A 12,761-nucleotide genomic window follows, 5' to 3' on the forward strand; every position below is an offset into this window, starting at 1 on the left:
TATAAATTATATACAAATAATTATAATTACAATAAATAATGATGAATTATATATAAACAATACTAAATTATAAATTATATGTAAATTATATATAAATAATTATAATAATAATTAATGATGAATTATATATAAACAATACTAAATTAAATTATTTATAAATAATTATAATAAATAATGATGAATTATATATAAATAATATTAAATTATAAATAATATTAAATAATAATTAATTATATATAATTAATTATAATTATAATAAATAATGATAAATTACTGAACTGAAATAAATTAACTGAACTTAACTTAACTGAATGCTACTTAACTGAACTGAACTTATTTATACTGAAATTAAGTAAAAAAGAATATGGCCTAACATGATAATTAACATGAAATGAACACGACGTCAGTTCAATAATTGTCACTCCTACTTTTTTATAGTATCGTGTGTAGGACTAAAAAAAAGATTATTTTGGTCTCCCAATAAATCAATTTCTTTCTCTTTTTTTTATTTTGTTCACGTTTTTTACAATTATGTTTTTTTGAAGAAAAAATATCAAATAATCAAGTCGGATTATCGGATTACCTCTTGGAGCACAGAGAACATTTGGTGTAATTAGTAGCGAAAGAATGGATCACCGTGATCTTAATATTATCGGTCATGCTTCGACTATGTCAAGATTAATTGGGAGAGGAAACAATAGATCCACGAACTAAGAGTGATTGTGCGTGAGAGAGAGCGAGGGCGCACTTAGTACGAGGGAGAGAATGAGGCAAACTTTTTGTTTCTTTAGCTTGACAGAGTAGTTAGGTTTTTTAATAAACAGTAAGTTGTCTATTGATAAGGAGTGGCTAGGGTAAACCCTAGCCTCATTCCCTTTTAATGGATCTGGTTTGTTCCATTCACGAACAAACTTTATATTCTGCTCATTCATGAATTTTTCCAACATTTCCCACTCACATGTAATGGAACTTAATTCTATCTCTTTCTCAATCTCATTCATACTAGCAAATAGTTCGTGCGACCGATATACACTTGAGAGCACTAGTGTTATATACTCGTTGGAGATATATAGCGTCTCGATGAGCGTGTTTCAAAGCTAGTTTTTTTATATTCTCATTGGAGATACATAGCTTTTTTATTTGAACATGTATTATGACAGATGGTACGCTTTATCATATAATCCATCTCACAACCATAATGCAATACTTTGATCTCATTTGCAATTTTCTATTTTCAAAATATGCACATATACATAAGTGTCCATACTGATAAATAGAAACACTTAGATGTGATCAATTGGAGTTCTTTCCCTCTTACTATGCTCCTTTCATCATGATCCAGTTGGCTTAAATGGTCGGGTTCTTTTACGGTCTGAATTATCTCAGGGCCTTCATAATTTATTTCCAATATAAGTCAAATTAGATCATACTTCCAGAACAAGTTAAGGGTCTTAAGGATAAATAAAATTAATCAATAAACCATTGTTTTATGATGTGAGTCTCACACTAGGGAAGTTAAGATCCATTATATATAAAGATTTTTCATCTCGTGGTCGCAAAGCACACATGATATGAAAATATGTGTTATAGTATTCTACCTTTTTGTCTCCAAAAGGAGAGTGTCTTTCTCAAATCATCATGTAGAAGATTCAGTTCAGATGTGTCAAAACATCTAACTTCAGTCTACACCATACAGAGACTGCTTTCAACTGTAAAGACAAAATATCTTAGGTCATTTTACTTGCCTTGCCCTCATATTCATTGAACCATAAGCATCTAAATGGATTAATTATAAAGGGTAATTGGCTTTAATAGCCTTTCCGAACGGTTTTCTTGACATCTTTCCGTTTAGGTAAGTCTCACATGGTGGTAATTTGACTTGGTTCAAACTACATAAGAGGCCTTCTTTAGCTAATCGATTCATACGATATTGGCCTATGTGATTCAAACGAGCATGCCATAATAATGCATCTTTATCAACAGAAGAAGAAGAAACAGTATTAAAGGAAATGGAATTATTATAAGTACTTAACTCAAATACCATAGCAATCAAACCATTCGCAAAATAACCATATCCATATCCATAAAAAGTATCTAGCAAACACAACTTCAAGTTGTTATTGTTAAAAAAACCAAATTAAAACCCATGTTCAATCTTTTTTTTAAAACCCATGTTCAATAATTAGGAAACATAAATGAGATTTTGATGAATCTTAGGGGCATAAAGAAAGAACATCATGTAAGAAAGAGAGCTCAGCCTCTTCATAGAACCAACCTACAAGTACCAATCCCTCAAACTTTGACCTTCGAGTTGTTTCCCACATACAACCACTTTGATCCCTCTGGCAAACACTGGAAATCTATGAAGGCTTTGCTATCCTTCGTCACGTGGTCCATGGCACCTTGGGTACTTTGCATTCATACATATAGTTCCTTCGTTACTGACAGTTGTAATATTTCACTCGTGAAATTTTCACTTTTCGCTTGTTCTTTTTGTTCTTCCCATTTTCTTTAGGCTTTTTTGCTTGCTCTTTGCCCTTGCCATAGAAACACTTGTGCTTCTTTCCTTGAGCTTTAGAGGCATTCCTTTTGGGATGAAAACCTACATAAGTAGCTTCAGAATTGACTCTAACATCAGCTAACTGATCCTCTTCTATCTTGAGGTGGTGACTAATATCCTCAAAGGTTGTAACCAATGTGCAATGAGTCAGATGCATCTTCATATGCTCCTAACTGTTTGGTAATGAGCGAATAACAACTTGAACTTCCTGCTCATCAATCAGCTTGTGACCTCCTGCATCGAGGGAACTGATCATGTTGGACATTTTTCTCAAATGTTTCCTCATGGTGTGATCAACTTTCTTCTTGTAGGTATCAAACTTTATAGTAAGAGACCAGAGTTTAGTTAGAGACGTGCCTCCAAACTTTTCCTTCAAAGAATCCCAGAGATCCTTTACTGTCTTTTTAGTTCGATACTCTTTCGAGAGATCATCATCTGTCGCACTGAGCAAGACGAGTCTGGCTTGTGTGTTTTTTGTTCTTCCAAGCCACATAAAAATCCATATCCATTTGATGTTGAGCAGTAGTTTCTTCCTCAAGTTCGGCCATAATCGTTGTTAAGGTACTAAGAACATCATTTGTTGAAACACCTTTCCACTAGATTTTGATTTGACAAAATCATCCATGATTAAGAGGCAATTAAATTTAAATGCTTTGATTTAATTGTACTAATATGTTTGTTCAATATTGAGTGCAAAAATATATATATAAAGTAAGACAAGTCAAAAGTCAGCACAAGCCAAAAACTGAGTGGATCGGGAACTCAACATGAAAGAATAGAAGCTGAGTGGAGTGGAACTCAGTCTCAGAAGTTTCCTTCAAAGTTGCCAGAACAAAGCTGACTAAGTTAGAAGACTCATTTAGAATTGTATAAACAGAACGGAGCTGACTAAGAAGGAACTCAGCATGGAAGTTGAACATTTGAAGATAACGAATGAAGCTGAGTGACGGTCAGGACAGCATGAAAGATCCGTTCACTAAAGGACAAAGTCTGCAATCTTCTACACCAATAAATTGAAGCCTCGAAAATATAAAGAAGACTAATTCCAAGAATCATGGGTCAATGGATTATTGGTAAAAGACAACTGGCACAAAAAGACAAGTCTGATGCAAGAAGACAAAACCTGACGCCTGAAGAAAACAGAGGAAGGGAATGACGGAACAGACTGAAGCTGACCAGAAGCTGTCTGCTAAAAGAGCCGTTTTGGACTTAACGGCTAAATCATCTCAAATGATCCAATCTTCAGAATTTCATCTATAAAAGGACAATGGTAGTTCTTGGATCATTTGCCCAAGTATCAAAAAGAAAAATACAAGAGAGAAAATTCTGAAAGCACTCAAATACAAAAAAATCTTACACCAACTTTTCTATTCTCTGTGTAAATGCTAGATTGATTGTTTTTTAATCATCTAAGGTGTTCTTTAGTTGAAAAAGAACAAGTGTGTGATCAATAGGAATATTGAGAGTGTTGAGCTGAGTACTTGGTTGTAAGTATTCAGTGGTAGAAAAATCTAAGTGCTGGATTGTAGTACTTAGCAGGATCTGAGTAGACGAATAGAGGACGTACTCTTGCATACTCACTGCCTTGTAAAGGGTTTGTGCTCTACCTTGAAAGAGCTCAGTATTGGATTGAAAATCCCAGGAGGAACTGGGGACTAGACGTAGGCAGAGAGGCCGAACCAGGATAAGTCGTGCTGAGTAACTTCTAAACCCTTTCTCTCAATATATATATGTGCATGTGTTGCTTGTTGTATTTACTCAGCTTATAAAATTGTTAAAACTGAAACTGAGTAAATCTGAGTGCTAAGTTGGAAGCTGACCTTTCAAGTGTCAATTCCCAACTCTCAAGTCAAGCAGTCTTAGTCAGCATAGAACTAAAACTGTCTGACTAATCAAACGCCCGTGCTGACCAACACGCTGAGTTATCAAACTCTTAAAATAACATTAAGTCAGCATAATTAAAAGCGAAAAAGTTACATTAGTTCCTAACCCCCCCTTGGAACTAGTTACTAGGGACCAACAAGTGGTATCAGAGCCTAAGCTCACTACTTAAAGATCTAACAATCTTGAGCTGATCCCTAAAAATGGGTGAGAATAGCACTCGTTTCCTCCCAGGAAACCAAACAACACAGATACTCCCTGAGGGATTATCAATCACTAGACCTCCCCTATTCTTTGGGTCTAATTATACATTCTGAAAGAATAGGATGAAGAACTTTATTCAAGCCACAAATATGAGTGCATGGCTTGCAATAGTTCAAGGTCCATATATACCTTATAAAACTATTGATAATGAGAAAGTTATCAAGAGTGAAACTGAGTGGACAGAGGATGACCTCAGAACATTACAAAATAATGCTTCAGCTATCAATATGCTTCACTGTGCTCTAGATGCTGAAGAATACAATAAGATTTCAGGTTGTGAGTCAGCAAATGAGATCTGGAAAAAGCTGGAAGTAACTTATGAAGGCACCAGCAAGGTCAAGGAATCCAAAGTGAACCAACACATGCGATTGTACGAGCTGTTCGAGATGACTGACAATGAGGACATCTCAGCAATGAATGCCAGGTTCACCAACATAATAAATGAGCTTAAAAGACTCGGTAAGAATTTCACTGAAGAAGAACAAGTGAAGAAGATCTTACGAAGTCTTCCCAAAAGCTGGCAAGCCAAGAAGACAGCTGTAGAAGAAGCTTAGGACCTGACCACATACAAATATGATGAGCTGATCGGTTCCTTGCTGACTCATGAAATTTCCATGAAAAACTTTAAAGCTAAAGAAAAATCTGAGGATAAGAAACAGAAATCACTAGTGATGAAAGCTGACTCCACAGAAGGTGAGTCAACTGATGATGAGGAAATGGCCATGTTTACTAGAAAAATGAAAAAGCTGTTCAGAAGAAATGAAAGAAATAGTAAGTGGCCATACAAGAGAGGAGATAGATATAAAGCTGAGTCCAGTGACACCAGATACAAAAAGGACAGCTCCAAGCCTGTCACATGTTATGAATGCCATCAAACTGGGCATATTAAGTCAAACTGTCCTAATCTGAAGAAAGATAAGAATGGAAGCAAAAAGGCAATGGTGGCCACATGGAGTGACAGTGATGAGTCAACATCATCTGAAGCTGAGCAAAATGAAACAGCCAACATATGTTTCATGGCAGATGATGGAGCTGACCAATCTCAATCTGAGCAAGCCGACCTCTCTGGAGATTCTGAGCAGGAGGAAAACAACAATGAGGTAACATCCTTAATTTTGCTTAGAAACGAAATGGTAAATGCCCTGAGTGACTTATATACACTAACTAAGAAGTGTAACAAAAGGATTAAGGCACTCAGCAGGCGCTGTGACGAGATTGAGGAGGTCAAGCTGAGTGACCTCCGATATCTCCTCCAGGACAACTCAGATTTACATACGAACATGCAAATCTTACATAAGTTTGTCACAAAGGTTCAAACTGAGTCAAAGAAACTTAGAAAGGATGTCATAACTTTACAGAACCAAATAAAAGGTTCAACTAAGAATAAACCCCATGCTGAGTACTCAGGTACTGGTCAGCATAAACAGTTTACTCAATATAGCTGTTGTGGGAAGAAAGGACACACAAAAGCTGTGTGCTGGCATAACAAACAGACTGTCCAATGTGACTTCTGTGATAAGAAAGGTCATACTACCAAGGTATGCTGGCATGCTCAGCACAACAATGCTGACCACACTCAACATCACCCTCAAAAGGTAACTATGTGTGGCTTTTGTGGTAAAAGTGGCCATACTACAAAAGTATGTCGTCACAAGTTAAAATATGACTTTGCACCTGTTTACACTAACAAGAAAGGACCCAAAAAGAATTGGGTACCTAAAAACGAATAGTTTAAAACGCAGGTCAGCTTGACATGCGTGGAGAAATCAAAACTTTGGTATATAGACAGCGCATGCTCAAGACACATGACAGGTGATGAAACTCAGTTCATCACATTAGAGCTTAAACGAGGAGGTAGTGTAAGCTTTGGAGACAACAAGAAGGGCAAGATAGTTGGCTCAGGAACTATCGGAGGTAACCCTAAAATTGAGTCAGTCTCCTTAGTTAAAGGTCTCAAGTATAATCTTCTAATCGTAGCTCAGCTTTGCAAGAGTGGAAGGAAGGTTATATTTGATGATACTAAGTGTCAAATACTCGAGGGAAAAACAAATGATTTGATTTTAACAGCCCCTCGGGTAGAAAATGTTTACATGTTGAGTTTGGAAAAGGAATTTTCAAAAAGTATATGCTTGGTGTCAAAAGAGGACAACTCCTGGCTATGGCATAGGAGACTTGGGCATGTCAGTATGGACCTCCTTGCCAAACTAGCTAGAAAGCAATTAGTTGAGGGATTACCCAAATTAAAGTATGAAAAAGATCAACTTTGTAATGCTTGTCAGCAAGGTAAACAAATCAAAAAGTCATTTCATAGCAAAAAGGTTGTCTCAACCAAAAGACCATTGGAATTACTACATTTGGATCTTTTCGGACCTATCCAGCCACTCAGCATGGGAGGTAAGAAATTTTCCTTAGTTATTGTAGATGATTTCTCTAGGTATACTTGGGTCATCTTGCTGAGTAGCAAGGATGAGACATTTGAGATGTTTACCACATTAGTCAAAAGGCTTGAAAATGACAAAGACCTAAGAGTAGCTCACATTAGAAGTGATAATGGTGGAGAATTCAAAAACCAATTGTTTGATGAATTTTGTGAAAATAATGGTATTGACCATAATTTCTCTGCCCCTAGAACTCCTCAACAGAATGGAGTTGTTGAAAGGAAGAATAGGACAATAGTAGAAATTGCTAGGACAATGCTGAGTGAAAATAGGCTTCCAAAGTATTTTTGGGGAGAAGCTGTCAATACAGCATGTTATATATTGAATAGGGCATTGGTAAGACCTATATTAAAGAAAACCCCTTATGAACTTTGGAAAGGACGAAAGCCCAATATTGGATACTTTCGTGCCTTTGGGTGTAAATGTTTTATACTCAACACTAAGGGTAATCTGGAAAAGTTTGATGCCAAAGCTGACGAAGCGATCTTTTTGGGATACTCAACAAACAGTAAAGCATATAGAATTTATAATAAAAGGACCCAGGTAGTAGAAGAGTCAGTCCATGTAGATTTCGATGAAACTGACCCTGCAGGAAGAACAACTCAACACACAGAGGAAGAACCCAACTCAGCTCCTGCTGACCAGAATGGACATGCTGAGTCATCAGTACAAGAACTGACCAAAGGTAAAATCGAAACTGAAATTACCTTTGCTGACCAATCTGTCCCTGCAGAGATTGTAGAAACACCTGTTCCAAACAACTCAACATTACCCAAGGAGATAAAAATTCCAAGAGGACATTCAGAAAAGTCCATCCTTGATGATGCAAACAACAAAGTAATGACTAGAGATCAGCTTAGGAAGTTCCTTAGCAATGTTGCTTTCGTAACAGTTTATGAACCAAAGAACTTTGCTGATGCTGAGCATGATGAGTATTGGATCAATGCCATGCAAGAGGAGCTTGACCAATTCACGAGAAATGAGGTATGGGATTTAGTACCTAAACCTAGGAATCAAAAATCCATAGGAACTAAGTGGGTTTTTAGAAACAAACTAGATGAACATGGAAATGTAATTAGGAACAAAGCTCGACTTGTAACCCAAGGCTATAGTCAACAAGAGGGCATTGATTATGGTGAAACCTTTGCACCAGTTGCTAGGTTAGAAGCTATACGTATATTGTGTGCATATGCTAGTTTCATGAACTTTAAATTGTATCAAATGGATGTTAAAAGTGCATTTCTTAATGGTTTTATAAACGAAGAGGTATATGTTAATCAACCTCCCGGCTTTGAAGATCCAAAATTTCCAAACCACGTTTATAAACTCAAAAAGGCCTTATATGGTCTGAAGCAAGCTCCAAGAGCTTGGTATGAAAGGTTGACCAACTTCTTGCTGACCAAGAATTATGTCAGAGGAAAAGCTGACACAACCTTGTTCATTAAGAAAAAGGGTAAACATACCCTACTTGCACAAATCTATGTAGATGACATAATATTTGGTGCTACTGACGAATCTTTGTGTCAAGAGTTTAGCAAACAGATGCAGACTGAGTTCGAAATGTCTATGATGGGAGAACTCAGCTTCTTCCTTGGACTTCAGATAAAGCAAGGTAAGAACGACATCTTCATTAGTCAGTCCAAGTACACCAATGAGATGTTAAAGAAATTTTATATGGAAGATTGTAAGCCCATATCAACCCCTATGGGTACTGATACTGTCCTATGCAAAGATGAGAAAGGTAAGTCAATAGATAGTAAACTTTATTGAGGTGTGATAGGCTCCTTACTTTATCTCACTGCTAGTAGACCTGATATACAGTACTCAGTATGTTATTGTGCAAGATATCAAGCTGACCCGAGGGAATCTCACTTAATTGCTGTAAAAAGAATTTTTAGATATTTGCAGAGCTCAGTTGATGCAGGTTTATGGTATCCAGCCTCAAATGACTTCACACTCATAGGATACACTGATGCTGACTATGGACGGGATAAGCTAGAGCGTAAGAGTACTTCAGGAGGATGCCATTTCCTTGGAAGCTGTCTAGTATCCTGGTTCAGCAAGAAGTAGTCATCAGTTGCTCTGTCTACAACTGAAGCTGAGTACGTTGCTGCTGGAAGCTCTGTAGCTCACGTCCTATGGATAAAGCAACAGCTTGAGGATTATGGAGTAAGAACTGAGACAATAGAGATCAAATGTGACAACAAAAGTGCCATTGATCTATCCAAGAATCCTATTCAACACAGCAGGATGAAGCATGTCAGCATAAGGCATCACTTCATCAGAGATCACGTACTAAAGGGTGAGATCAAGCTGACTTATGTACCAACAAATGAACAACTTGTAGATATCTTCACCAAGCCTTTGGCTCGTGAACAATTTAATATACTAAGGGAAGCTATCGATATGTCTAATCCTCTTCAATAATTCTAAATATTTGAATAAATGTTGAGTGATTGTCATGCTGACTGATATCAATCTAGTAACTACTGCACATTGAGCTTAATAGTCTATGCTGAGTAGATACAAATGCTGAGTAAATATTCTGTGCTGAGTAGATAGACATATTGAGTAATCACCTTATAATGAGTGAATGTACATGTTGTGCGATGAACGTATGTTGAGTTACTAAGAGATAGGAAATCCATCTACGTAGAATTAAATACTCAGTATCATAAACGATTCATATTCTGGCAAACTGAGTAAATGCCCACTTGCATCGATAAACAATGACACGTGTAACAAATCATACCTAGGAAAACGCAAGTAATGATGAATACCCATGCGCCGAACCTGTCACAAATGGCAGAATCTTTGTCGATTAAAGTCCCAAGATGAAAATGGCTAGTTCATTAATGACTCAAAACTCTATAAGTAGTGGAAGGATCCCCACTCATTACTCTTTACGCTTATGATCTTCTGAAATCGAATTCTCCTCTCTCCCTAAATCTTAAAAACCTTCCTCGGTAACAATGGCTTCCGGCAAGAACGAAATCCCTAACCTCATCACTCAGCCTGGCCAAACCTCTGGCAAACCCACTCAAGCTGACCCCGCTGGTTCTTCGATGCAAATCGAAAGGAATATGATCAAGGTCCATAAAAAGGTCAATAACTTGGAAGTATTGAAATGTAGATGGTTCTCTTTAGGTTTCGTCACTTCAGAGAAACCGTTCTGCGACTGGATCGAGAAGAACAAATGGACCAGTCTCTTCTCACTCGCCGGAAAAACGTACCCCAAGCTGGTCAGAGAATTTTACTCTAACATGCTTGTTGATGAGGATGATGCTGACTACTTGGAGACTACAGTCAAAGGTCAGAAAATCACCAAAACCCCTGCATATCTAGCTACTTTGCTTGATTTACCAGACGAAGGAATAGAATTTAGGACAACAAAAGAGAAAGTACCAAAGGAAAAACTTGACAAGATCAAGGGGTTCTGCAAACCCAAAGATCATAAAGGGGAAATACCCAGCACGTGTATGGGGCAAGACCAGAAGATGGCTCATTACATGCTGACCAACTTCATCTTCCCCAAACTCAACTCAGCCTCATCTTCCTCCAATTTTGAACAGTGCTTCATATGGCACATGTTGACCTACACTCCACTCAACATGCCCGTCTTTCTGGTTGGGGCTCTTCAACGCAGTGGAAAGAAGCTCAGGCTGGGTTCTTTGATCACTAAGATCATTGAGGACAAACAGATTGAGACAATCAATGAAACTGACACTTTAGGAAGTGAGATCACAACAGCTCTGCTGGTTGGACTATTGTACAATCAACCGTTGAAGGGATATGAAGAAGTTGTTGATGATGAAGCTGAGCTAGACATTGAGCCTGAAAATGAGCCTGAGAAAGAAGTGGAGGTTCCTGTTGAGTCACCTAAGGAAAAGAAGACGAAGAAGAGAAAGGCCATTGAAACATGCTCCAAAGACATCCATGCTGTCCCAAAGAAAGTGAGACTAGTGTCTCAATAAAAGGTTAAAGCTAACAAAGCTAAGGAAAAAGCTGAGTCGGCAGAGAAGAGAAAGAGGCTAGAAGAGCCTGAGGATGAAGAAGAGGGTACTCCAGAATCCCCCTTGATGAAAAGGAAGAAGGTTAATTCCTTAAAGACAGTTGAAGCTGATCCCCTAGATTGGGTTGTATCGTCCAAAGGTCATGGAACTGACCTAGAAAAGGAACCTGGGAAAGAAACTGAGCAACAAGCTGAGAAAACAAATGTTGAAGTAGAAAGGGAAGCTGAGAAAGAAACTTATGTTGAGGAAGACATTAATACTGAGCAGGAAGAACCTGCTGATGTTGAGCAACCTCAGGCTGATGCTGAGCAAAGAGTTGAGGAAGAAGAAAACATTGCTATTGAGGATCATGGTGAGCAGCATGAGCATCCAACCATGGTAGAGGAGACAGTTGATACTGATGAGGAAAACATTGATGCTGACCCTTCTCCTCCCAAGGAACAAAGGTTCAAGCGGCTTAAGAAGAAAGCCCATAAAACTCAAGTTATTGATCTTCTTGCAGATTCTCCTCTTCCAGAACAATTCACTGGCATGTCTGAGCTACAGTTCGCATATTTTGCAAATGACCCAGAATCTCCCTCAAAGATAAAACAAGCCTCTGTTACTCAGGATGAGGAACAAGCCAAAACCCTTGAAGATCCAAATCCAACTGTTCAAGAAGGAACAAATACTGCTTCAACTTCACCCACTCAGGATGAGCAGGTCAACATGACTAACCAAACTCCACCTCCAACTCAGCATGTTGACAACTCAGCTCCTGAAGGTAATCTGCATCAAAGTCCGGTCACCAATCAAGGTGATCAATCTGGCAAAGAGCAAACTCCTCCACCATCAAGCTCAATTCCAGCCTCTGAGACAAATACGGCTCAATTCACCTACTTGAATGCCACTGAGTCAGGCCGATGCATCATTGCCTCTGCTCAGTCCTTGCTTCAAGAATTGAACCCTCCTCAAGCTGATGCTGCTAGATCTTCTGATACTGAGTCCTCTCAACTGCCTAGAATTACTCAGCTTCTCAATGAGCTAAAAGGACTCAAAGATCTAGTAAGTGTTATGACCACCATTCAAACTCAGCAACCAAGGCAAGACCAAATAACAAAGTTGACTGAATTGGTTCTCACGATGGTGAACCATCTGAACTCGCTTGAAGGCAAAATCTAACAACCATCAGACGTTAATCCAGGGTATGCCACTTCTTCTGAACTTCAAGGATATTTTGCGAAGTTAACTGCAGAACTGACCAAATCAAGCCCACCTGGCAATGCTGAGTTTGCCACCTCTGTTGAACTTCAAGAATGCTTTACCAAGCTTACTGCTGAGCTGACCAGTACGCGTGACTTAGTATCTTCCTCTTCTCAGTGTACAATTGACCATCTGAGTGAAGCAGTCAGCCTACTCAACATCAACAAAGCACAGATGGATGTTGATCCAATCTTCAACAGTGAACTCTTGAGCTTTTCACAGGCGATTATGAAGGCAATGCGCATCAACAATGCCCAGCGCATATTTTATGACTCTACCTTGCTCAAAATGTACCACCAATCTTTTGGTCAGCTCACCAGCTCACTCACATGGCTTAGCAAATCTCATGAATGCCTGCTCAGC

This window comes from Euphorbia lathyris, chromosome 8 (assembly GCF_963576675.1).
Source record: "Euphorbia lathyris chromosome 8, ddEupLath1.1, whole genome shotgun sequence".
Taxonomy (NCBI): Eukaryota; Viridiplantae; Streptophyta; class Magnoliopsida; order Malpighiales; family Euphorbiaceae; genus Euphorbia; species Euphorbia lathyris.